Source organism: Labeo rohita, chromosome 9, assembly GCF_022985175.1.
Source record: "Labeo rohita strain BAU-BD-2019 chromosome 9, IGBB_LRoh.1.0, whole genome shotgun sequence".
Taxonomy (NCBI): Eukaryota; Metazoa; Chordata; class Actinopteri; order Cypriniformes; family Cyprinidae; genus Labeo; species Labeo rohita.
Genome location: NC_066877.1, coordinates 3783939 through 3811258, shown reverse-complemented (window position 1 = coordinate 3811258; position 27320 = coordinate 3783939). Strand labels below are relative to the sequence as shown.

At 34.4% G+C, this 27320-nt stretch overlaps 1 protein-coding gene across 6 annotated transcripts in view; it reads right to left on the bottom strand.

Moving 5' to 3' along the window:
* osbpl6 (oxysterol binding protein-like 6) overlaps positions 1–21914 on the bottom strand; it is a 68233-nt gene extending 46319 nt beyond the window's left edge. For 5 of the 6 annotated variants that reach the window (XM_051119146.1, XM_051119150.1, XM_051119151.1 and 2 more), the window contains exon 1: positions 21676–21914. The gene's annotated coding sequence lies outside the window, so the exon portion shown is untranslated. Of the gene's footprint in view, positions 1–1877; positions 2021–21675 lie in introns of those variants that run through there. The other variant, XM_051119147.1, reaches the window with a different exon arrangement.
* Positions 21915–27320: the final 5406 nt, after the last annotated feature.

The following is a 27320-nucleotide window of genomic DNA, read 5'->3' as shown; positions in this document are numbered from 1 at the left end:
CTGCACTGGGCTCAACTAACACCTCAATGAGTTGACTGATATACTGAATTGAAAGCACAAACTCGTTTATCGATCTGTTTTTCTCTCTCTGTGTTTAGGTCTTGTCACAGTTTACACTAGTGAGACGAAAAATCTCCATCAGCGACACACACATACACATACACAGAGTCAGTGTGAACATGTGAAACACATCTTATATTGCAGAATCTCTGGAGACCATCCAGTAAGGTTGTCTGCAGTTAATGAAGCAGGTCTCAGTGTTTATTTTTACTCTTACTCACCTTCACAGCTATAACACCTCTAGATTGAAAGTAAAGGTGGGCGACTATGAAAAAGTCTGAGAGATTATATTTACATGATATACAAACAATGCAATATAGTAATATCTGTTTGCTCTTAAATATACAAAATGCAGAAAAAAATAAATATATTGTGGCCAAATATTAAGAATTTGTTCTAAGGCTGAGTGATATGGCAACAATAAAACGATTACAATACTTTTTTTCAGTCAATATCGATAATTATAATGAGAAATGTCAACCTTTATTTCTTTCAAGTTTAATGTCAGATTTTTGCTTGTGAGTGAAAGCTATGGAAACCAGACAATTAATTGTGGTTTTAAACTACTATTGTCAGAACATCAAACAGGTGACGTAAAAATATATTAAATATGTAATATATATTTATCAAAGTCATTTTTTATAACTGACTATTGAGTTTATGGACACTGAATGTCACACATTCTCTGTGCAAATATTTCACACTCTTCACTTTTCTTTTAGAAGAACTTGTGCCCCTAAATTTTAGGAGCACCTTCTAATAAAAAAAACTGATCAGAAATTGGCCTTCCCATTACAAGGTGATATTTGACTCTTTAAAGTGATTTACAGTGAAATTTGTTTTTACATTTGCAATGGCATTTTTTTTTAAACTTTATTAAAAGTATGTCAGCCTTTATGTCAATTTTTTAGATTATATTTTTTAAGCTTTTTAAAAATTCTAATTAAAACAACAGAATAAGAACACGTAGGATGTCACATATCATGCAAGGAAGGTGCGAACGAAGACGAAGGTCAAAGATAAAGTCTTTAATATAATCCACAGGAAAAATCCAAAGCAGGTAAATCCACAATGGGGAGGGTAGAAACAAACATGTACACATAGATGAGACCGGACAACAAAACACAGACAGGTAAGGGTGACTAACTAATAATGACTTGAGAAAGACAGGAACAGGAAGGACCAAATATGGGCAACAGAGGGAGAAACACCACTGCGTTTGAATGGAGATGAGCAGCGGCTCACTTGTTTCAAACAATTTTGACCACAAAGCAGTAAAATCAGGCAATAGTGTTACAGTCAGACAATGTAAGTCACTTAATATTCACTTCTTGTTTATCTAACTCTAGTATTAAATCAATATCTCATTACAAACTCCCTTAAAAATCATTCAAAGCTGTCATTCATCTTAGTTCATCGAGATCTCACAGTTCCATTATAATCAACGAACTCTCTACACTGCACAATCAATCTCTTATTTACACTCTCTCTACACTTTGTTTATGTAAGGATTCATGAGATATGTCTGTGATACATTACTCAACGTTGCAAAGGCACACAGAAACCTTTGAAGCTCCTCTCAGCGCAAACACAAATATGCTAATCGGGTCAGTCGCATATGGTGCTCCTAAATATTTTTTCATAGTCGCACGCAGCAGTTTTCAGTCGCAAATGCAACTGAAATGGTTACGCTGTAGAGCCCTGCTTTTATCCATTTAGTTACTCTGGATCTGAGTAGCATATGCAATTCAAGCAGATCAAGGCAGCAAACACTAGATCTGAAGCTGGAATGCTCCATTATTTCAGAGGGGACCAACCTGTGTCACTGGAATCTTCCACTGTGAATCAGGAGAGAAGTGTGTGATGGAGGCCAGCAGGAATGTTTTTTTGAAGTAGATTATGCTAAACAAGGACACAATGTGCATTAGCCCAGAACAATGTCATCTTTCTAGCAGCTGATGACAAATGAAGAAGTTTCTCACACAAAGCTCCAGCTCTGTTTCTGTACATTACCACAACACTACATACTTAGATCCTCTTCACAAAGACTACTGATGAAAACACACAAAACACAAAGAGGAAGAAACAAAGATGCATGTAGGCAGTAGTACAGAAAGTGGAAGAGAGAAAAGAGAAGTGACCCATTTATAATTGGATATACACTTACAGAAATAAACATTTGAAGGTGGAGTGTGTCATTTCTCTACCACTATAGACACCATGAATTGACAAAAAAATGACTGTTTTCAAACAGGTTTCCTGAATGTTTTCCATTGGTTAGACTTGTTAAAGTTTAATGGAGTGCTTTAAGGACATTTTACAGGCCAAAACTCACAAAAGTCAGTGAAATGTTTTTTTGTTTGTTTGTTTTGTTTTTTTGGTTAAATTCCTGAAATAAGGTCTGTGTTTAACACAAGCTCAAGATATTTCATGATTTGTTGATTCTACTTCTGATTCAGTTTTTTAAGCTTTCACTTGTCTTGTAAAAGGCAGTTGCTAACAAGTGGCTAAATGGTAAATCTATTTCTTAAGAATTTGTGTATTAAATTACTCTTTCTGTTTATTATTATTCCATATTTCGATTATTATTGAAAGATTGTTTGTATATTTTGTACGTACTGTATTTTCTGTTTGTTGTGTATGTACTGTAATCTTTGTTGTTCTTTATTGCAATAAAGAAAAAATGAAATCCTATGAAATCTATATAATTGTTTAACGGTTTAATCAATTTTTTTGCAATGAAACAGTAATTGAAATAATAAAATTGATACAATTTAACAACAATTTATTAAAAGTTAAACAAAATTATATTTTTAGCGCCTTATTTTATTTATTTATTCATAACACCTTTATTTGTAACACCTTTCTGGATTCCTTTTTAACGGTTTAACTAAATTTTAGTAAAGAAAAAGCATGTCTAATCAATTGAAATAATGAAGCTGATACAATTGAACAAAAACGTAATAAAAATTAAACAAAATTATATATTTTTGGTGCCTTATTTTATTCATTCATTCATTCATATTCTTTTTTTATTTCTGTTTTTCTTTACAACTTTTGGATTAATGTAAAAAATAATAAAAATTAAACAAAATTATATTTTAGTGAATTGTCTTATTTATTCATTCATTCATTCAAATTCAATTTTATTTTTCCCAAATTTCTGTTTTTCCTAATTTTTTTTTGGATTCCATTTAAAGGGTTTCATTAAGTTGTAGTAATCAAAAAAACATTTCCAGTTAATTACATTTCTAAAAATGTAATGATTGATTACAATTTTTTTTAGTAACAGGGCGTATGAAATGTTTTCTTTTTTTCAGAAATCGTCACGACGAGAACCACAAACGTGACACTTGAGAATGTGAAGCAGACAAATCAGCTAGATGTATGCACACAGAGACACTCAGAACATGCAGACAACATGTTTAAATAGCCGTCTCTTTTTGCATTTTAATATTCAAAGACACCAGTCCCTAACGTGATTTGAAGTGTACAGCGCTACTTTTGATTTATTCATCCAAAAGTTGCCAAAATCACTGTTTACTTTCCCTTTAATTTAATTCTTTTCATGATGAATTCTAACCATACCGTTGATAAGTAATTATTACCTGCTATTATCTGCGTCCAAATGATTAAGCTCTGTGTATTTTATTCATGAATGTTTAAAATAAATGCATGACAGTGTTTAGGTGACAGTGTCTCATTAAAATGCATGCTGTGTAGGGTTACCTGAGGCCCGGGAAAGAACAGGCAAGTCTATCAGACCCTACAGTAACTGAGTTCAGCACCACACACTCCCACCACTGCATAAGCATTTACATTAATAGAAAGGAGAAAAGATCTCTCAGAGTGGCATTTACAGAATATTTGTGAATAACAGGTGCAAATGACCTGTCCATCAAACTGATTAAAACACAAAGCTCCTTCTTAAACATACAAGTATCCAATTACATCCGATACAGCCCCCTCCACAAGCAGACAGCCATCTACCCTATAATTAATGCAACACTGCAACAAAAGTGGTAATTACTAGCTCACTAAACGGAAGCCCTTATTAGTCTAGAACATGTCTTTATAAAATTAACCTAGGATAAACCATGAACATTACAATATCTGTTACCTTATCTAAATATAAAGTACTAAAAGTAGCTCAGGTAGCCAGTAGCTCACACGCTTCACAGCAGACGTTAAATATTAATGTCCCAGGACTGTCCTGTGAATTAGGTACGGTGTAATTCAGGAGTGTATCCTGTGAGATTCCCTGTTAGTATTCCTGCTGCCCAACCAGGTACTGCAGGAATGATTATTTTTAGGGCTTTCTGAAATGAAATCCTCCTCAGGTGCTACTCCAGAAGCGTTTCATCTTTGAAGCGTCGTATCTCAGGAGCTGCTCTGCGAGTTTGGTTTTTATCAGGTACACCATTCAGAAGTGTTTCATTTCCACTCGTTTCTCAGTCTGTAATAAAACTGATTAAAATCTCACAGTGCTTTACAACATTACACAGTAATGGCTCTTGGTTTTAGATCGGATATGCCCGAAGATAATGATGGTTTACTGAGGGAGTCAGATGTTAATTCAATGAGAGCTCCGACTGTGAGCCGTTTGTGACTGATGAGTTGGAGACTTTGAGATTGAGTGGTTTGGACTGATCTGCTAAAATGAATCAGCTCACATGTCATTAGTTCGTGAAATGGACTGGAACCAGCTCTGAATAAAGACACATTTAAAAGCCAGTGGTAACTTTGAACTGTAAGTGTCGTGAATACTATTGTTGTAGTTTTCAGTCCCACAGGGAAACATTTCCACGACATCTTCAGAATGCATATTAAGATTTTTTTTTAATGATATCTAAAAGCTATCTGACCCTCCAAGACAGAAACACAACTGGCACGTTCAAGGCCCAGAAAGGTAGTAAGGACATTGTTAAATTAAAGCTGCAGGCAGCGCTGAAAGGGCCCTTGCACCTGGGCTCCCCACCACCCGGTGACTTTAGGAAACAGCAAACAGTGGGTAATATGCATTTAAAGTGGTAAATATAGATGGAATATGTCAAAGTCATTTATATGTGCCAAACTTCCTGCTACCTGGTGGTGGCGCTATGCCTATAACTGGATACTGGCATGTAGATGTGTTCAGGCCAGCACTTTTATAAAACATATGAAGTTTGGTGCAGATTGAGCATGGTATGTTTGAGTTGTTGTAAAGCATGGCGTATCCTGTTGCCAGCAGGTGGCGCTAACTAAATATTGGCCTTTAGATATCTTCAGGCCTGGACTCTTAGCAAACATGTTAAGTCTAGTGCAGATTGGACATTGCATGTTTAAGTTAGTCTAAAACAAATCATTTCCTGTTGCCAACAGGTGGCATTACGATTATAACCGAATATTGGCATTTAGATGTGTTCAGGCCAGGACTCTTATCAAACGTGTGAAGTTTGGGGCAGATCGGACATTGCATGGCTGAGCTACAACACCTCCTATTCCCATGGCAAAACATCTAACTTTTTTTGACCACAGATATACCCTTTAACGAAAACTCAAGATCTTCACAATTTAACACTGCAAAGGCCTTTAGATTAGACTGACCAAACATAATGCTGATGTTATTAAATCTCTTTGAGAAGTTTGTTAGAGCGTAAAACATGTCACTTCCTGTTGCCAGCAGGTGGTGCTATGACTATAACTGAATATGAGCAGGTGGGTATGTGTTCAGGACAGGACTCTTATCAAACATGTGAAGTTTGAGGCAGATTGGACATTGTATGCCTGAAATATAACAACTTCCTTTTCATGGTGAAACATCGAAATTTGTCAGGCCGCCAAGGACACGCCGTTTAACGAAAACTCAAGATCTTTGCAATTTAACGTCACAAAGGACTTCAGATTACACTGACCAAATTTGGTGTTGATCTGTTTACATCTCTAGGAGGAGTTAGTTTAAACACAAAGCCTGAAAATGGCAAAAACGGGACAAAACTTGCAGAGAAAATTTAAAATAACAGACTTCCTATTGAGTTTCAGGTTTCGGACTTCATACCAAGGGTGGATTTTTTTATAGGTATTGGTGTGTTACATGTGTATACCAAATGTATGTGAAACATAGCTAGAGGGACACTTCATTGAAATTTTATAGGTGGTGCTTTCAAGCCATTTTCCCACACCCACTTTTGAAACCCATATCAGACGTAATTGTTTACCACTTTTGGCATGTGTTCAAAGTTTCACGAGTTTTCGAGCATGTTTAGGCCCCATAAAATGTGATTCATTTTGGAGAAAAAGAAGAATCTGAGCATTTCCAATAGGGTCCTTACACTACCGGTGCTCGGGCCCTCATAGTCCATGTGACATCAGTGGTTCAACCATAATGTTATGAAGCTACGAGCAGCTATGAGAATTTATGAAGCTACAAAAATATCTTAATTTTTGTTTGGTCAAAATTTTGTCAATATCGCACACCCTTTGCAGGGAGATACCCTTAAAGTGTCTGTGACGCTTAAGTTTGCAAATGTTTCTCACTACAAATCTGTGTGAAATTCTGTAATTATCTGACCACATAAATGTTGGAAATTGTTAAAATTAAGTGCATGTTTTGTTTGTTACATTTACTGTGTGTTTACTTTTTTTTTTTTTTTTTTTTTTTGCATTTACTGTATGTCTCTGAAAGAAGAAATGTCAGACTATATACTTACTTGTGACCCTGGACCACAAAACCAGTCTTAAGGTATATTTTGTAGCAATAGCCAAAAATACACTGTATGGGTCAAAAAGATAGATTTTTCTTTTATGCCAAAAATTATTAGGATATTAAGTAAAGATCATGTTCCATGAAGATATTTTGTAAATATCATACCACAAATATATCAAAACTTAATTTTTGATTAGAAATATGCATTGCTTAAAATTTCATTTGGACAATTTTAAAGGCGATTTTCTCAGTATTTAGATTTTTTTTTGCACCCTCAGATTCTCTCAGATTCCAGATATTCAAATACTAGTATCTCGGCCAAATATTGTCATATCCTTACAAACCACACATCAACTGAAAGCTTCTTTATTCACCTTTCAGATGATGTATAGATCTAAATTTGATGTAAAAGATCTCAAACTTGACCCTTATGACTGGTTTTGTGGTCCTGGGTCACATTTAATTAGAATGAAAGAAAGTTTTGCTTAATTCATCATAGTCACGTAACTACATGGAGGAGAACATAATATCCTGAGCCATTAAAGTAAAATTAGATCCCTTTGTCCAGCGATCATATTTTGTAAGGCTGATTTCTAACAATTAACCTAATTTATGGATAGGAAACACATTATATGTAAATATAATGCATTACATTTTTGATAATACTACTAACTAGAGTTATCTCCAAACCACTCCCAAAATGCAATATGAAAACATCTTAATATTCCCTTTTTAATTCAACGCATCAGTCTTTCGGCCCTCAACACAGCATCAGATGTAGATTTCCCTTGACTCAGCACAATCCCTCCCAGCCTGGAATAACGGGAAAACCTTCCCCCACCTGACTGGCACCGCTAACGGAAATGGGTTCATTCTTTCATTTCTCTCACGTTGTACCCTACAGGTTTCCGTAAACTATCCCTTCCCAACAATGGAGACTGATGAAGACATTTAGAGAATGTTGTTGTACTCAAGCGTTTCTGCCAGATTATTGTACTGAGCAAACCTCCACACAATGACTAGGTTACATTTGGTGTGAGGTCTGTGCACAGATCAGCTTCGCTGTGAGTTGCAGTCATTTAAAACCTCATAAATGTCACTGTGAGTCAGCGCTAGCACCAATCAACAGCACAGGACTCAATACACATGCCAGTCGCAAACCTCTATTTCCTGTCCAGTTCAAATAGATAAAAACAGGGCTGCATTTCTCAAAAGCATCGTGCGCTAAGTTGATGGTAGAGTCCATTGGTAGGGCTCTATGATTTCTGCAAGGTGGAAAACGCAGATGGAATCAGGGAATTCAGTCATAAAAATGGAATTAACTGTATAACGTGGAATGTCACAGAATTTGCATAATTTGAGACGAATAAATGAAAAGTAGGTAATTAAACCCATTTAAAAATCATAATAAAGCATAATGCTATTAAGAGTCCACAACGCTACGGTTCAATTAAATAGATAAATATTTGCGATGCACGTTTAATATATGCGCTTTAATTATTTACATGCGTGTTGGTTACATACATGCGTCTCAGACCGGCTCCATTCACAGCAAATGCTGCTCCACACAAACAGCTATCATTTACATGTGTGAAGCATTTCAGATCCCATCTATACATTTTGCTGTGAGTTTGGGTTCATTATGACGTTCATCTGGGAATGCAGCGTGCTTTATTTCATCATATTTGCAAAGCAAATCATTTAATAACCTACGCAAACACAAGAGAATACATCAATATCTTTCTCATTAGGCTAACTGTTCAAAATTAAGATTAAACCCTTACTCTGAGTTTATATGTTCTGATGTCCACATATTTAAGAAATTAAAGTGGCTGTAGCATTTCAACAAAACCATATGATTTGTTGCTTTTGATACTTTATTTGAACTATTTAATATTGCCTCATTGCTATCATATATGTATTTTAAGTCATTTCATAGGCTACTGTTCACTTAGGTCTATTTTTTACTACAAAAAAATGTATTATATTATTTCATTAGTTACCAGAATTTATTTAACAAAAAAAATGTAAATACACAAAACAGAATTTCTGAAAAAAAAGAAAATAATAATACTTTACAAAAACAATTAATTAGACATGATTTTGATTATTAACATTTATTAAAACCATTAAAATGGAATCTAGAAAATTAATGGTAAACAAAATTTTGTAAACATAACACTGAATTAAAAAAATAATAATACTTATTTCAAAGGGCCTTAAAATGTAATTTTTGTTAAACTTTTAATAAATTGCTGTTAAATTGTGTAAGTTTCATGATTTCAATTAATCAGACATGCTTTCTGCTTAATTTTGTTTTTCATTTAATTTAATTTTAAATGGAAAGAAAATGTAATCTAGAAAAATTAAAACAGAAAAAAAAAACGCATTTAGAAAAAAAAAATTGAATTTTGAAAAAAAAAAACAAAAAAAAAAACACGGATTTCATAGGGCCCTATATTGGTGGCAATGGGTCTATGATCTATTTCGGCTTACAGTGCATTTTTAAAAACAAAAACAAAAAGGCTTCAGTAGTTTGAACTAATAAGAAATGTGTAAAATCAAGAAATCAGCTTCCAAAATCCGGAAAAATAATTACGCAATTAAGCGCAACAGGGACTGCATTTTTTTTTCAGCACTTTCTCTATAGGGATTTGAATCGCAAACCTCTATTTCCTGTCCAGTTCAATAAATATTCTAGACTATAAATCAAAACCAATAAACTCCAAGAGGAATTACAACATTATTTTAACATTATACAAAAAAACACGCAAAGGTACAGATTAAACAACAGAAGAGAAACAACAGAAGAGAAAACAATGGTGCAATGCAAAACTATTTAATAGTCCCTAATCCTTAATAAAGTGTTACTAAAATCTGATTATTAAAGTATGAAAACAGTATATTTTAATGGGTATGTTAATGGGTATGTTTCGGTTTTCATTTCCATAGATTATGGGTAGTGTAGTTCTTTAGTACCTTGGGTATTAAACTCAATCTTTTAAAAATTGAGCATCATACAAAAATGACTCATGTCCCTATTAAAAAAAAAGACTTTTTCCAGTCAGCTGTGACTATATTCCCAATATTTGAAATCCTTAAAATAATTAAACTGAGTGACGTTTATTTCAGATGCTGAATGTCAGCAGCATATTTGTAATGATTAAAGCTGTTCTTCAACAGATATATAGTTCAATGGTTCACAGGAGCCACTGCCTGGAGACAAATCTGTTTTTGTGCCTGCCTTTTTTTATCGTTCTAAATTGCTTCTTGGAGGGTAAAGACCTTGAAAACCATAGACTGTAGCCAACAACTGAGCACGTAATAAAGCTTGTTAACGGAAAGGTACACACACCGAAAAATCTCTACATCATTTGCTAATGGCACTTTAAACTTACAAGACATTTTTCCTTGAAAGAAACGAGATGTTTTGCTCATTAAGAACAAAGTGTGATGCCAGGTATCCCATCATTTTTAATATGTTCTACCGAAAAGAATAAGACAGGGGGCAATTTCTTAAAATCGTGCTATGACTGCTATTAAGTTTTTAACATATGAAAGCATGAAAGTGAAAATTTGCTGTGAATAACAACCAAGTCTGTTCATCAGAGATTTCATGGCTTCAGAAGACTTTAAATATAACATGCAATTTACGTACCACTTTTATGATTCTCTCATGGAGATTTCTTGTTTTTAGTGACTGTCAGCTCGAGGTCACATTGTGCTTTGACTGTACAGGAAACAACAGTGTAACAATTCTGCTAAACAACATCTTTTGTGTTCCACAGATGAAAGAATGTCATTCAGGGTCATATGGGAATGATATGCTGTTGACTAAATTATTTCAATTATTTCTTAACTGTGGCTTCCTAAGAGCTTCAACTGAAGTGGATGATGTTGAGGGGAGCTGTGGGTTCAGGCAGCCTTCTGAAGTCTATTATCTCCACCATCTTTTGATCAGTTCCAGGCTGTTATGTTTGCTTTAGCTCACCAGCTGTTCCACCTCCTGTCTGCGAGCAGATTAGTCAGCGTAGCTTATGAGGCCAATCAGCGTTGTGTCATCCGCAAACTTCACCAGCTTTACAGAGGGGTCAGCTGAGGTGCAGTCATCTATGTCGAGAGATAAGAGAAGTTCCAGCGCTGACGTGTGCCATCTCAGCCTCACGCGGTTTCCTGTCAGTTGGAAGTCTGTTCTCGAGCACTGGAGAACTGCTCTGCAGTCTTCTAAGGGTCATTAGCTAAAATTTTTTTTTTTTTTTTTCCGATTCTCATAACAGCCCCCATGGCAGCTATGATACCGGTCTTCAGTTTGTACACAGCTGACTGCTTAAGTAACTTCACTGCTGTAGGGGTCCTTCAAAATTGTTTAAAGGGTTAGTTCACCCAAAAATTTAAATTCTGTCTAGATAAACTCTCGAACACAAGCTCAAAATATGAAAAATGGCCTCACAAAAGAGGCCCACAAACTTAAAGGGTCATCGGATGCCCATTTTCCACAAGTTGATATGATTCTTTAGGGTCTTAATGAAAAGTCTCTAATATACTTTGATTAAAAATTTTCAATGGTTTTGTAAAACAACACCCTTTTTACCTTGTCAAAATGAGCTCTGCAAAAATCATCCCATTCTAAGGGGTTGTTCCCTTAAATGCAAATGAGCTCTGCTCACCCCGCCCCTCTCTTCTCTCTGTGGAAAGACGGTCTTGTTTACATCAGCTGCATTTAGCCGCAAACTTCCTAACTACCACGTTATAAGGAAAGGCGATCGCAAAGATACATAAAAAAAAACGCTCATACTCACTTCTGCTGTAGGTGAAGCTGGATCACGAATGATTTGCGCGAACATAGACGGATATATGTAGATCGGGAGGTGCATTCCCTTCACAAACAAACGTAATCCACTGCGTCTTCAGCGGCTCAGATGTCAGGAGTAAATGACGACCACTATGTTCATTATTACATCCAGCAACACAACACCTCAATCGGAGATATTCTTGTCTAACTTACATCCCTGCTCTGGCATCAAAACATGGAAAGTTACTGGACTGTGACAGCTGGTCTAAGGTAAGAGCTCATGTCAATCAACTATCGTGGGAGTGTCCTCTGTGGGTGTGACGGCACACCGACGAACGGCTCGATTTGAAAAAGGGGATATTATTTTTACAGATTAATTAAAAACCACTGAATGGATTTTTAGCATTATAGGGTAGATTTGGACATACACTGCCAACACACATTAATGTTCAAACAACATGAAAAAGTGAACTTAGCATCCGATGACCCCTTTAAAATTATAGTAGAAATAGCTTTGCATGAGGATCTGACAGAAAATTTATTCCGTTTCTTACAAATAGCTGTAATGTGACTTAAAAACCAAAAGCTTAATCGCCAGAAGCCCAATACGATTTTTCCACTGGCTTTCAGACTACTGCAAAAAATAAGTGAGCTATAACCACAAACTACACAAACGAAAACATCTTTTATGATTTTCGGAGGCCAAAAACAATCACCAGAAGTAAAAAGGCTATAAATGAACTATAAACATGACTTCAGTATCATCATCATTAAGCTTCCCACAACTCCTCAGTCTTGATTTAAAATACATTTTCAAGTTTGAGTTGGAATAGTTTGGAAGAGTGTGGTTATAAACTCAATGAGGCTGTGAAAGCAACTAGTGAGTAGTCCCATTTAGCCACTTGCTAACAACCACCTTTTCCAAGACAAGTAAAAGCTTTGAAAACCACAAAGGGTATTACTGATGTATTTTATGTCATAGAATGAAATAGGGCTGTCACTCATGATTATTTTGGTAATCGAATAATCTGTCGATTATTCTGGCGATAAATCAAGTAAACGGATCATTAAATAATTTTTTGTGGTAATAAAAGTAGAAGTGAACAATAGACTTACTTAAATACATATGTAATAGCAATGAAAATTCAAATAAAGTATCAAAAGCAAGCAATTATATGGTTTTATTGAACAAAACTGTTAAAATACATAAAGTACTTTAAGCAAAACAACTAATGTACATTTCACATTGTAACAAATGACTGCAGAGGGCGCCAAGGGCTTGATGATTGTTTTTACACTTTACTGTGAGGTCTAATCTTTATTTAATATTTGCTAAACAATATTTAATTCAAATGTCAACTTAATCTTTAGTATTGGGCCATTTCTTGAGGACAGAAATGTTACAGCCACTGCAATTTCTTGAATATGTGGACATCAAAACATGTAAACTCAGAGTGAGGGTTTGAATTTTTATTTTGAAATCGCAATGAACAGTTACCATATTGAGAAAGATATTGATGTATTTTCCTGAGTTTGTCAACTTGTCATGTAAAACGTGGTAAGTAGGCCTACTGACACTACAGTAAACGCAAACGCACATTTAAAAGCCATTTCAATTCCCCGCATATAAATAACGGCTCCCTGATGCGTGCAATTTATATATAGTATACTGTAATTACCCCAAGATATAATTGCAAGAGAAAGCATTGAAATATATATATTTTTCCTCTCATTTTGTATGTAGGGGTTTCATAGTATATGTCATTTCCTTTCTGAAAACGGTATGATCGGATTCGGACACATCTCCAATGGAATGCGTAAAATATTTTTGATTTATTAGGAAGATAATAGAAAACAGATTTCTTGAGTCATGACTACCCATAATGTAGTGTTTTTGTACTAAAATGCTGGTGCGTTTGATGTCCAGTGTGCACTAAAGATTTGATGAAAATTTGTGAATTGTGATTAAAAATCTAAAAATCGTGAATCTATTTTTAATCAAATCATAACCCCAAGAATCAGATTGAATCGAATCGTGAGGAACCAAAAGATTCCCACTCCTACTACTAATGGTCTAAAAATGTGCTTCATGGATTCTCATCCATGGAATGTGCCATTTCTGGTATGTTGCTGGTTACTCAACAGGGCAAATTGTAGTTGAGGATTTTTTTTTAAATCAAGTACTTCACACTAAACACAGACCTTAATTTAGGCATATAACCAAAAAAAAAACCATTCAAAAACCCACCGACTTGCTAAAAACGGAAATGCTAAAATGCTAAAGCGTTTCCAGATTTTGGCCTACAAAAACATGTAATGTCTGCGTAACTCTATATAGCATACTCTCTACCTTAAAGGTACATTTGCGGTGCTTCTTTGTCATTCCTGGAGCTCGAGTGTTTATCCCATGCCAAACATTTCCTTTTGTGATCCACAGACAAAGATTTATCATGCTGCATCCAACCTGGCTCCCTTTTGGGAATATAGTTGTCCTCTCAAAAAACACATGACGTCAGTCTGTGAAGTGGTAGCAGCTTTTTTATACTGATGTGGTTTCACTGACATCTCGCTCAGCAGATGTTGTTATTTCTCTATGTATGTTTGACTGAGATTAACTGCACTGGCCCAGTAGAATCCCACAAGGGTGCATGAGAATATATGCAGTCTGTGTTTGCTCTTCTCTAATGCACATGTATATTCTTTCTTATAATCTCCTGTAATTGGAGTTGGGAGGCCTCTGGATTCCTTCTTCACCCTGATTATCTGTTGAGCAAGCCTCTCCCACACACGCTGCAGGCAGACTGAAGATGCTAACCAAAATAAAACACTTTAAACATTTTAAAAATATAAAAAAAAAAATTTCACTCATATCTGTGCATTGTCAGAAATTGTTTTAAACGAGAACAGAAGAAACGGAAAGGTTCGTGCTTGTTTGGAACAGTAGCAGGATTTTATCTGGATTTGTTACACAGATTTGTGAGGTATGTTCCCATGAGAGGTGTGTAAAATCCCCACCACCAGAGGTGCAGCAGGGCCACCGATCTCCTGCTGCTTCATCTGCATCTGCTAGCAATGAAACAGTTATGCCCTTTATCAAGTGGCCTACTGAATCCCATGGCAGGGACAGATTAGGAAACGCTTCGGGTGGCTCTTTATTCCTGATGTTAAGATGTTGTTCTCTTGAGGAGCAGATTAACAAACAAAAACAGATAACACAGGAAGGAGCAACACACCATGGATGATGTACGAGGTGCCATCTGGAGAAGGTCACCAAACTAGATTAAAAACAATGCATTTTTGATATCACAAACTTGCTTTAAGAAAACAAGCCTCCTCCCAATTCCAGATAACGATTCTGAGCTGCAGAAACTGTTTGTTCATAATCGTATTCATCTGACAAATATCATCTGATGAATATATGAATACACAAACATGAACATTTACAGGTAAATGTTGCCTGATAGGTGTTCAGAAACTCAGCCCATCTAATCACTGTGAGGTAATACTGTTAGTTAAGATACTCCTTGGTAAATGACACAATCTAATGCAGGTGTTGCAAAGATAATAAACTGCTGTTACTGAAGGATAGTTACAATCTGAGTCAACTTTAAGTAAAGTAAAGTAAAGGTGCAGTCACATCAGTAGAATTTCAAACTAATTTTGCTGGCAGAAAAGGTCTATTGTCTATTGTCTACAGTGTAGCGATGCATGAAGCACAGCTCACACAAAAAGTCAATTTCAAACCAAAAAGCTTTCTGTTGATCAGTGCAACATGCTCTGAAATGAACAGAACAACAGTAAATGTGAGAACACCTTATAAGGCATAGTTCACTTCCAGAATAAAAATTTCCTGATAAATTACTCACCCCCATGTGATGCAAGATGTTCATGTCTTTCTGTTTTCAATCCCAAAGAAATGAAGGTTTTTGAGGAAAACATTCCAGAATTTGTCTCCATATAGTGGACTTCAGTGGGGATCAATGGGTTGAAGGTCCAAATTGAAGTTTCAGTGCAGCTTCAAAGGGCTCTACACGATCCCAGCCAAGGAATAAGGGTCTTATCTAGTGAAACGATCAATCAGAGAGCTGAGCTAGTGCAAGACAAGCATTTGTGGTTAAAAAGTATATAAATTTGTTTTTTTGTGTTTTTTTGTTTTTTAGAAAATGACCAATTGTTTTGCTAGGACTCTTACTCCTTGGCTGGGATCATGTAGAGCCAATTGAAGCTGCATTGAAAATGCAACTTGGAGTTTGAAATCATTGGCCACCATTGAAGTCAACTATATGGAGAAAAATCCTGGAGTTTTCCTAAAAAACCTTAATTTTTTTGGCGACTGAAGACAAAAAGACAAGAACATCTAAGATGACATGGGGATGAACAAATATTAGGAAATTATTCTGGAAGTGAACTAATCCTGTGTGCAAAGTGCAGTTATGGGAATGAAAAATGATTTTGAAAAACTAAATTATGAGATTGTAAGTCAAAAAAAAAATTAAAGTTGGTAAAAAAAAAAGAAAGAAAGAAAGAAAACAGAACAAAATGCTAAAAAAAATTGTCAAAGAAGCAAGACGGTGAGACTTCTCTCATTTTTTGTCATTGTAGTGCATATTTTATTTATTCATTTTGCTCAGCATGCCCAGTTTTCTCAGTTTTTTTAATGCCCAATGAAAAGTAGGTGGGTAAAGTTCATGAATTTAAAGAACATGTTCTGAGCACAATTAATTCAGGTAATGCTGTTTTATATGAGGTTCATTGGGTTTTGAGCTTAGCAGGCTTATTAGGATCCATTCCTAATAACACCACTTGACCAAAAAAAAAAAAAAAAAAAACTTTATTTTAAGGTGTCCTTGTACACATTACATGTACTTACTATATAATAACTACAAGTTATGCATAATTACATGCAAGTAACCCTAAGCCAAACCCAAACCATATAGTAAGTACATGTAGTTAATTAATATTACTTGGCACTTAAATATATAATTACACTGTAACAAGAACATGTTAAAATAAAGTATAACCAAAATATGTATGAATTGTAATTACACGAGAAGTGTGTGCTCTTTTGGGGGTCAGGAAGTTTTTTTTTTATTATTATTTAATTAGGGCCCTATGATTTCCGAGATGTGGAAAACACAGATGGAATCGCGAAATCCAGTCATAAAAATGGAATTTACTAAATAACACGGAATGTCACGGAATTTGTCAAAGTTTGAATGAATGAATCAAAAGTAGGTCATTACACTTAAATCAAACCACAATATGGACTAGTATCTGTAAATATTACACAGCAAAAAAAAAACAAAAAAAACATTTAAACGTGAATCCTGCATTATCTGTGCGTCTCTGTTTTAATGAATGGAGCAGATAAGCAGCTTTGATTATTACACAGACTGAATCACGTGTGACACTCACAGTGATTTCAGTGTCTGTCATCTTACTAAATAAAGACATAAATGAACAATGTCAGCTGACAGTCACTTCATTAACATTTGACCAATCCATTTTAGGAAAACTAGTGTTATATCATATACACACAGAAATGTAAAGGTAGACACAGCAACCCGTCAAAATAAAAGTCCGGTTTAACTTGAAGACATTGTGCCAGATATATATTACTACTATTATTACTACTACTACTAAAATGAAATAAACAATGTTTTTTAGTGTATAATCACACAACATTTCTTCCATGTTTTAATTTTAATAGTAAATTCCCCTTTGTTTGCCAAAAAAAAGTTTGCTTAATTTTCAATAATTAAAAGATAAATGAAATGAATGTTTTATGACTTCATTTATTAACAAGAACATTTTAAATACACAACACGGAATTTCTGAGGGTAAAAAAAAAACCTTTCATAAGTCTATTTTAAGAATAAATTTGAATAAATTAAGTATGCATTCAAATAATTAGACATGCTAAAACACAGAATTTGACAACAATAACACATATGGTGAAAAAAAAATAAAGCATTTCATAGGGCCCAATTCATTTTTGTCAAACCTTTATTTTGTTAAACCTTTAGTTTCATGATTTTAATTAATTAGACATGCTCTTTGATTAATAAAATTTAATTTAACCATTAAAAAGAAGTTGAGAAAAATTAAAATGGGAAAAAACAGAATTTGGAAAAAAAACAAAACGGAATTTGGGAAAAAATAAAACAGATTTCATAGGGCCTTATTTAATGTGGTTATCAATGTTTTTTTGTTTGTTTGTTTGTTTTTTTACATTTTTGTTCATTTATCGCATTTATATTTTTGCAAGCACCACAGACAGTGCAACCCAGTAGCTGCAAATAATCGTGAATCCATCTTTCATATTTCACAAAATATCTTGTTTTATGATACACATGAGAAAGAAAGCCTTGTCACTGAATACTTGAATAATAGCATCTTTTTAAGGCCTCTCAAATGGCAAAAACTTTTACAGTGAGACAGTGCTGTCAGACAGTAGCAACACAATTGTCCCTAAAATGAGAGTAACAAACAGTATTTGCTGTGAAATCTTTTTTTTTTTTTTTTTTTTTTTTTTTTGCTTTCCATATTTTCCTTTTTTAATGTACTGCTTCAACCTGTCTGAGGAGTTCACTGACCATGCATGTAAAAACTCCAGTAAACACAAAGGCAGACAGTGAACAGATGGACACACTAATCAACCTGCTGAACCCAGCTCAGTCCAGCCCTCTGTAAAGCAGGATAATGTCCCGTGAAAGACACCAACCAAGATACAGAAAGAATCAAGCGCTTCTATGAAAACTCAGGATTAGAGCAAGGCAGCACACGACACACACACACACTCAGACAAGCACACAGCGCACTGGAGATAAAACTCATTACTTTTATTGATCAGGATGTAGCTTTTGTTCTTTTAAGTGGAACACCCCCACCTCAACATTGAGCGTGGGACGGCTTGAGTACTGGAGCAGCCCACTTAGAAAAACCACTGCTGCTCAGCTCAAAAACACGCAGGAAGGAAACTCCAACACGCAAACGAATTAGTACTGTTTGCTAACACAACGTCACTATTATTATTAATAATTCTTAAATGTAGGAGTGTGTTGAAACCCCAACTGTAAGAATGAAAGAAACAGTTCACCCAAAAATGAACATTCTATCATTAATTACTCACACTCATGTCATTCTAAACCCGTAAGATGTTCGTTCATCTTTGGAACACTAAAATAGTCTGTGACATCAGTGGTTCAACACTAATTTTCCGAAGCTATAAGAATACTTTTTGTGCACAAAGAAAACATTTTAGATGGATTGCTCAGAAAGCTCTCGAATATCTGTGGAACACAGAAGAAAAGGTTCAAATAAGTTTGTTTGTGTGTGTGTTTTAATTTTGTTTTGGACCCCATTGACTTTCATTGTACACACATTTTTTTAAATATTCTCCAAACGATTAGAATTACAACTCTTCACACTTTGCACCGTCACTATTACAGGTGCTTCTGTCATTGGCCGCCCAGACTGTGTCCATGACGATAACATTCCTTTCCAGCATCCTGCATAATTAAAGGAGTCTGTAATTGGCAGAATCAACCACTGGGTCAGTTTACAACCATTCGAGGGTCTTTTTATAGTCTAGCAGCACGTCGTCGACACGTCTCTACTAGTGCAGATGGCTGAGGAACAGTGTTTCCTGAATGACTAACGCTGTGAGGTCCACCTACATATGCACACGTCCAAAGGGAGCCTTAATTACATAATTATAACGACATAATGCACTTGTGAAATAAAAGACTTGCAGAATGTTAATGACGGAGTTTATATTCTCAACTAACAATATTCTCAAGTATCAACAACTCGCAATGTAACCTGAGCATGCATGAGTTTTACACAATTGCCCTATTATCAAATCTGAAATGAGGTTGAAACAGTGCTGTTATTGATAACCTAAACAAAAACTGTTAGATAAATTATATAAAAAATAATAAAATTTTTCAGTAACTGAAATAAAATCTAAATATGAAAAACTTTTTAAACAATTTAATGAAAATTATAAACAGTCTTGGTAACATAAGTATTGGAAATAAAAAATAAGTACTAAAATTATTAAAACTAAAACTGAAAATTAAAATTTAAACTAAATAGAAATATAAAAAATAGATATATACAACAAAAGCCACTATAGTAAATAAATAATAAAATGACATGAAATTTAATAAGCAAAGCATGAAAATACTGTTTGTTAAACATTAATTCTGTTACCATTAAAGATGTGTATGACCATACAATCATATGGACCATCATATTTTATGATATTTGTGGAGCTTAACAGTCAGTCTCCATTTACTCTCTCTTTTTTGCCTTTTTAAAAATGTTTTTAAAAATGTAATTATATATATATATATATATATATATATATATATATATATAAACACACACACACACACACATTTCAGTAAATGTAAAGTAAATATAAACATTTTTAAAAACAATAAAAAAAACAAAATAAACATTCAAATGAAACTATACAAATAAGTGTCAATTCAAAATATGAAAAGTATAAAAAATAAGAGCTAATTCAAAATACGTCTTACATCAAATTTTATGTAAATATACTGTGTAAACTGAAATAAAGCTGAAATGAAATATAAATATGAAAAACTTAAAAAAAAAAAAAATTTTTTTTGTTGTTAATTGTTAATATTAATCCTAAAACTGAAGTAAAACAAAAATGTAAGCTTAATTAGAAATATTTAAAAATACGAATAAAAACACTCAAATGAAAGTATAAAAATACGTGCTAATTCAAAATATGAAAAGTATAAAAATAAGAGCTAATTCAAAATACTTTTTACATAAAAATGTTATGCAAATAACATTAACAAAAATCAATTTCAGTAACTGAAATAAAATATAAATATTGAAAACTTTAAAAAAACGTTAGCAAATTTATAAACATTGTCTTGATAACTAACATAAATAAGTACAAAAAATAATTAAAATAAGTCCTAAAATTATTAATACTAAAACTGAACTAAAATTTAAACTAAATAGAATAGAATAGAATTTTAAAAAAATATATAAAAGCACATAAAAATACAGAAATTTACAGTATAACAATAAGAGATATATAAACTATAAATAATTAAATGTCACTGTATGCAAAACAAAATAAGAAAGCTAAGCATGGAAATACTGTTTGTTTAACGTTAATTGTGTTCCCCTAAAGCTGTGCATGACCATACAATCTTATGGGCTATTTTTATTTGTGCTTTCATGATATTTATGGAGCTTGACACTCTGCTAACTATCTCATTTTGTGTTGCACATTAGAAACATCCTGTTTTGTAAAGCGGTGAGGGTGAGTACATGATTACAGTTTATAAATATCAGCATAGATGTACTAATTACCAAATTTAACACACACAGACTCTATTAAAAAAGCAGGTGTGTTGAGTTTTTGATGCTGCTGCTGTGCTGTGGATCACAGAGAGTTAAACTGAACGACTCACCAAACCATACTGACTATAAAGTCAAACTAGCCATCTTAGAATTAACTTAGCAACTGCTCAAAACGTCGGTTTGATTACAACAACATATTTTAAGGAAGTACTAGTGTCTCTATAAGACGCACCGCAATGTCACTGTCTGACCTTGGGTTTTTGATCCCAAAAAAGTCACCCGGTCGTGGACAGCAGAGTCCAGTTTCCCGGGGACGTTCACCGGGCCAGACGCCCGTCACCACCTAATCAGGTATTACCAGCCTGCTGTTCTCCTGTGCTAAAGCTGGAGCATTAAAACTCAAGCAGACAGGTGTTTAACACAAACAGCATAACAGCATTTCAGTACAGCACGATTAGATAAACAACGGTTTTGTGCTTCGGACGGATCAGTGCGCTCATATAGGACCGGTTGCTCGCAAATACTCTGAGGAAACACGGCATATGAGACTCATAATACCGACAGGCTTTGTATATATGAGTGATGTACCGTAATAAGCTGTGGAATAACTCTAGAGGAGACTTTCCCATCTGCAAAGATGCGTGGCTGCCATTCATCCATTTTAATCAGCTTATCAATATCCAGAGGACACTGGCGACGGGACCTCTCGATAATGATGGAAATTAGCCGTTAAGGGGGGTAAAAATAAAACAAAAACCACGAAACGGAAGCAAGTACGTACCAGCGGTTCGGTGTCCACATCATTTCTTGGCGCAGAAACCCGATGCTGAGAATTAGCGAAGCTGTAGTCGCGGTTAAAGGGTTTGTCTTCCGCTCCGTCACCGGTCGGTCCCCGCAGATAATCACAGATAAACTGGAGGAGAATGTCAAGGTTAGATGTATTTGGTGAAGAAAGTGAGGAAAAGTGCTGTGTATGGCTGGATTTGAAGGCAGTTTAGACGGATGCTGCGGTAACGGTGACTGAGGTCTGCGGTAAAGGCTGGACTGGATCGCATCCTGAAACACTGGATTGTGGTTAGAGGCAAAACAAGGAGCCTGGAATTCAGTGATGGATTCCGTTTGGAATGTCTTGTGTGCTTTATGAACGTAATTAACTTTATTGGCTTGTTACAACATTTTACACCTATTTATTTCCCATTCTACAGTGGGTACGGAAAGTATTCAGACCCCCTTAAATTTTTCACTCTTTGTTATATTGCAGCCATTTGCTAAAATCATTTAAGTTCATTTTTTTTCTCATTAATGTACACACAGCACCCCTTATTGACAGAAAAACACAGAATTGTTGACATTTTTGCAGATTTATTAAAAAAGAAAAACTGAAATATCACATGGTCCTAAGTATTCAGAGCCTTTGCTGTGACACTCATATATTTAACTCAGGTGCTGTCCATTTCTTCTGATCATCCTTGAGATGGTTCTACACCTTCATTTGAGTCCAGCTGTGTTTGATTATACTGATTGGACTTGATTAGGAAAGCCACACACCTGTCTATATAAGACCTTACAGCTCACAGTGCATGTCAGAGCAAATGAGAATCATGAGGTCAAAGGAACTGCCTGAAGAGCTCAGAGACAGAATTGTGGGAAGGCACAGATCTGGCCAAACTTTCTGCTGCACTTAAGGTTCCTAAGAGCACAATGGCCTCCATGATCCTTAAATGGAAGACGTTTGGGACGACCAGAACCCTTCCTAGAGCTGGCCGTCCGGCCAAACTGAGCTATCAGGAGAGAGGAGCCTTGGTGAGAGAGGTAAAGAAGAACCCAAAGATCACTGCGGCTGAGCTCCAGAGATGCAGTCGGGAGATGGGAGAAAGTTGTAGAAAGTCAACCATCACTGCAGCCCTCCACCAGTCGGGGCTTTATGGCAGAGTGGCCCAACGGAAGCCTCTCCTCAGTGCAAGACACATGAAAGCCCGCATGGAGTTTGCTAAAAAACACCTGAAGGACTCCAAGATGGTGAGAAATAAGATTCTCTGGTCTGATGAGACCAAGATAGAACTTTTTGGCCTTAATTCTAAGCGGAATGGGTGGAGAAAACCAGGCACTGCTCATCACCTGTCCAATACAGTCCCAACAGTGAAGCATGGTGGTGGCAGCATCATGCTGTGGGGGTGTTTTTCAGCTGCAGGGACAGGACGACTGGTTGCAATCGAGGGAAAGATGAATGCGGCCAAGTACAGGGATATCCTGGACGAAAACCTTCTCCAGAGTGCTCAGGACCTCAGACTGGGCCGAAGGTTTACCTTCCAACAAGACAAAGACCCTAAGCACACAGCTAAAAGGAGGAGTGGCTTCACAACAACTCCGTGACGCAGCCAGAGCTCTGACTTAAACCCAATTGAGCATCTCTGGAGAGACCTAAAAATGGCTGTCCACCAGCATTTACCATCAAACCTGACAGAACTGGAGAGGATCTGCAATGAGGAATGGCAGAGGATCCCCAAATCCAGGTGTGAAAAACTTGTTGCATCTTTCCCAAAAAGACTCATGGCTGTATTAGATCAAAAGGGTGCTTCTACTAAATACTGAGCAAAGGGTCTGAATACTTAGGACCATGTGATATTTCAGTTTTTCTTTTTTAATAAATCTGCAAAAATGTCAACAATTCTGTGTTTTTCTGTCAATATGGGGTGCTGTGTGTACATTAATGAGGAAAAAATGATTTTAGTAAATGACTGCAATATAACAAAGAGTAAAAAATTTAAGGGGGTCTGAATACTTTCCGTACCCACTGTAAATCTCTTACCAAAGCACTGCAAATCCAATAAATTAGCAAACATCCTAATTTAATTGTATCTTTTAATAAGTTAATAAATAATAAGTTAATAAAGCTTATTAAACTTAATAAATATATTAACTTAAAGTATTAATGAAATTGCTAATTTGATTTGAAAAAAATCTGTGGCTGTCTTGAACTGAATAATATTTTCCTGCATACGTGCAGTACACCGTAAAAAATTAAAAAAACACAATTTGTTGAGTCAGCTTAAAATAATTTGTTACCCTGCTGCCTTAAAAATTTTAAGTTCAGTCAACTAAAACACGTTTAGTTAACTTGAAATGTTAAGTTGTACTAAGTAACAACTTAGATATTTGTGTTTGCTAAACTTAACAGATGGGTAAGTAACCCAGCTGCCTTAAAATTTTAAGTTGACTGAACTCAAATGTCTAAGTTGTCCCTTAGTATAATTTAACATTTCAAGTTGAATAAACTGTTTTTGAGTTGACTGAACTCAAAATTTTAAGGCAGCCAGGTTACAAATTATTTTAAGTTGACTCAACAAATTGTTTTTTACAGTGTACATGATGTACCAAGTAACATTTTTTAAAAATAGTAAGATATATTAAAGAGAATACAATATTTAGTGATTAAGTTTGAAACAACAGTGTGCATTGTGAACCCATGACCCCACAGCTGTAGTTTCAGAAACAAATATCATGTTTTCTGTCCAATTTTGTGTAATAACATGATCATTTTTAGCAGTTAGAGCAAACAGCCAAGAAGTCAGGACATGAAAACTTAAGTGAATTTCACTGTGGTTGCTGTATAAAGCATTTGGCAAATGTATTACATCAGTTAAGTCTTCAGAGGTACTGAATTCTGTGAAAACATTATGAGTAATATGGCACTGTGATAAGCTATTCTGAACAGCCAACGTTGTTTAATATGCAATTAATATCTATTAGAATTACCTAATTTAATTTTATTCATAACTTAGATTTTTTTAATCTAATATTATTATATTAAAATAGTTATGACAATACAATCATACAAAAAACCATCTAAATCCAATATACTTGAATGAAAACCAGGCTAGGCTAAAATGATTAAATAGAGGGATTATTGTGAAAGGCTTTCAAAGCTAATTCCTATTTCATGGATTTGAAATGCCTCCAATTATCCCAGATCAAACAGCACACTGAGTCCGATTTATTTCTAAATTACCTGACAGCTAATTACTGAAGCTTTAATCAAACCATCAGAATGCCTCCACCTGCTGGACAGAGAAGACCACTGCGGGACATTTGCAAAATGCAGATGCTGCTGCAATGACAGGGTCAATTTTGCACATTACCTCTATGAAGTTCCACTACACATTTTTCCCATAGCTGAATGAACATCACCATTTCACAATAACTTTTATTCATTTTGCACCCACAAGGGACGTGTCGCTATATTTTGTACTTTTACCCATTCATATCTGTTACTTTGTGGTTCTCTATAAGATATTACACATATATGGGCCAGTCTACAGAGTTGGTCCAAAGTCAGAGCTGGAAACATATTGTCTTTTAAAAAAAAAAAATAAAAAAAAATTAATAATTGCATACATAAACAAAAGGTTTAGGCATTTCTAGAAATTGTGCAGTTCATTCTCATCCTGTGTTTTCAGTACATTTTGAAATATTTGTCCTCTCCAAAATGTGTCACTACTGAAACACAGTAATAATAATTTAATTAGAAGGGCTATATTGACCTATTACGATTTCGCTTACAGTCTTCCTTGTAAATATATTTTTGCTATTTTATTAAGTTTTTAACAATATTTCAAGTGTGATTTATGAGATTTGTTGTATTTTGAATACTTTTTTTTCTGAAAAGGAAAAAAAAAAAAGTTGATCACACCAATTTCAAAAATTAAGGATTCATTTGATTCATTTAAGGATTAGTTTGAATACACATTGAATCAAAAACTAATCATAACATCTTAGCTGATAAATCAGTATACTTTATTTTTGACAAAAATCCCATGTTTTGGTAGTGACTGCACATTTTTGGTAATGTTTTCACTGTAACAAAAAAAAATGTTTCAACTTAAAATAATTTGTTACCCCACTGAATTAAATTTTTTAGTTTAGTCAACTAAAATATCCAAGTTGTCACTTAAATTAACATTAAGTAACTTAAAATTTCAAGTTGACTACACTAAAAATTTCAAGTCAGCGGGGTAACAAATTGTTTTAAGTTGAAAGGTTTTTATAGTGTTGGTAGTGACCAAATCACATAACAGAATAACTTGCATACTAAAACACTACTAAAAAACAAAAACATAGGCGCCAATATGTTTCTGCCAGTGGGTGATTTCTTATGGGTTAAAATGAACTGAATGAACCTAGTGTTTTTTCTTTCGGAGCTCGATTATTTCCGGGATCGGCGCCTATGACTGTACTAACATTTTGTTTATTTCCCCAAACATGAGGATTACGTGTTCCTTTTTGTCACTACCGAAACAATCATGACATGTTTCGGTCGTGACTGTTTCGGTAGTGACAGTTTTATGCACTGTAAAAAGTTTTTACCAGTTTCAACTTAAAAGTTTAGCAGTTAAAGTTAAATCAACTTAAAAGTACAAGTCATTTAAACATATTTTATTGTAATGAGTTAAAATGACTTGTACTTTTAAGTTGATTTAACTTAAACCTTTAAGTCAACTGCTGAACTTAAGTTTTTAGGTTGAAACTAGAGAAAGTTTGTACAGTGTGGGATAACACCCCAAAAAACAAAGATGTCACTACTGAAACACCACCAAATGTTTCAGTGATGACTGTTTCGGTAGTGACGATTTCAGATACTTTTGAAGCTAGCTCAAAGATGCTAATGAGCACATGGTTAGCTAGCACAGTTCTGAACAGTTGTACACATATAAAAACTAAATGTTATGGAATAACTCCCAAAAATGTGTGCTTAATTGCAGAAAAAAACGGTGTGTAACCGTAGTGATGTTCCTTAAAGTTACACACATATTTTTCCAGACTTTTGAACACATTTACTTTAAAAATAATGGGACCTATCTACTCACCCAATAGTTATGAGAGTGAGTGACACATTGCATAAATGTTTCGATAGTGATGTGAAAAATGCAGGACACTTTTTTTTTTTTTACATAAAAGTTTCATAATTTACAAAGAAAACCTAAATAAATAAATAAAAATAAAAATAAAAATATTTATTTATTTATTTATTTATTTAGGTTTTCTTTGTAAATTATGAAACTTTTATGTAAAAAAAAAAAAAAAGTGTCCTGCATTTTTCACATCACTATCGAGTTTTTAGGTTGAAACTAGAGAATATGATGTGAAAAATCTAAAATAAATCTAAAATAAATAAATAAATAAATAAACATACATACACACATATATATATATATATATATATATATATATATATATATATATATATATATATATATCTTTTTAAAAGAATCTAAAATATATAACAACATAAAAAGTACAAAAATTCTTTCAATATCAACTCCATAAATTGAAATTTAGGGGTTAGGGTTTGTGACAGCCACCTCCCAATTGAAAGTACCCAATAAATACATTTCAAATTACCCAATAAAGATTTCATATATATATATA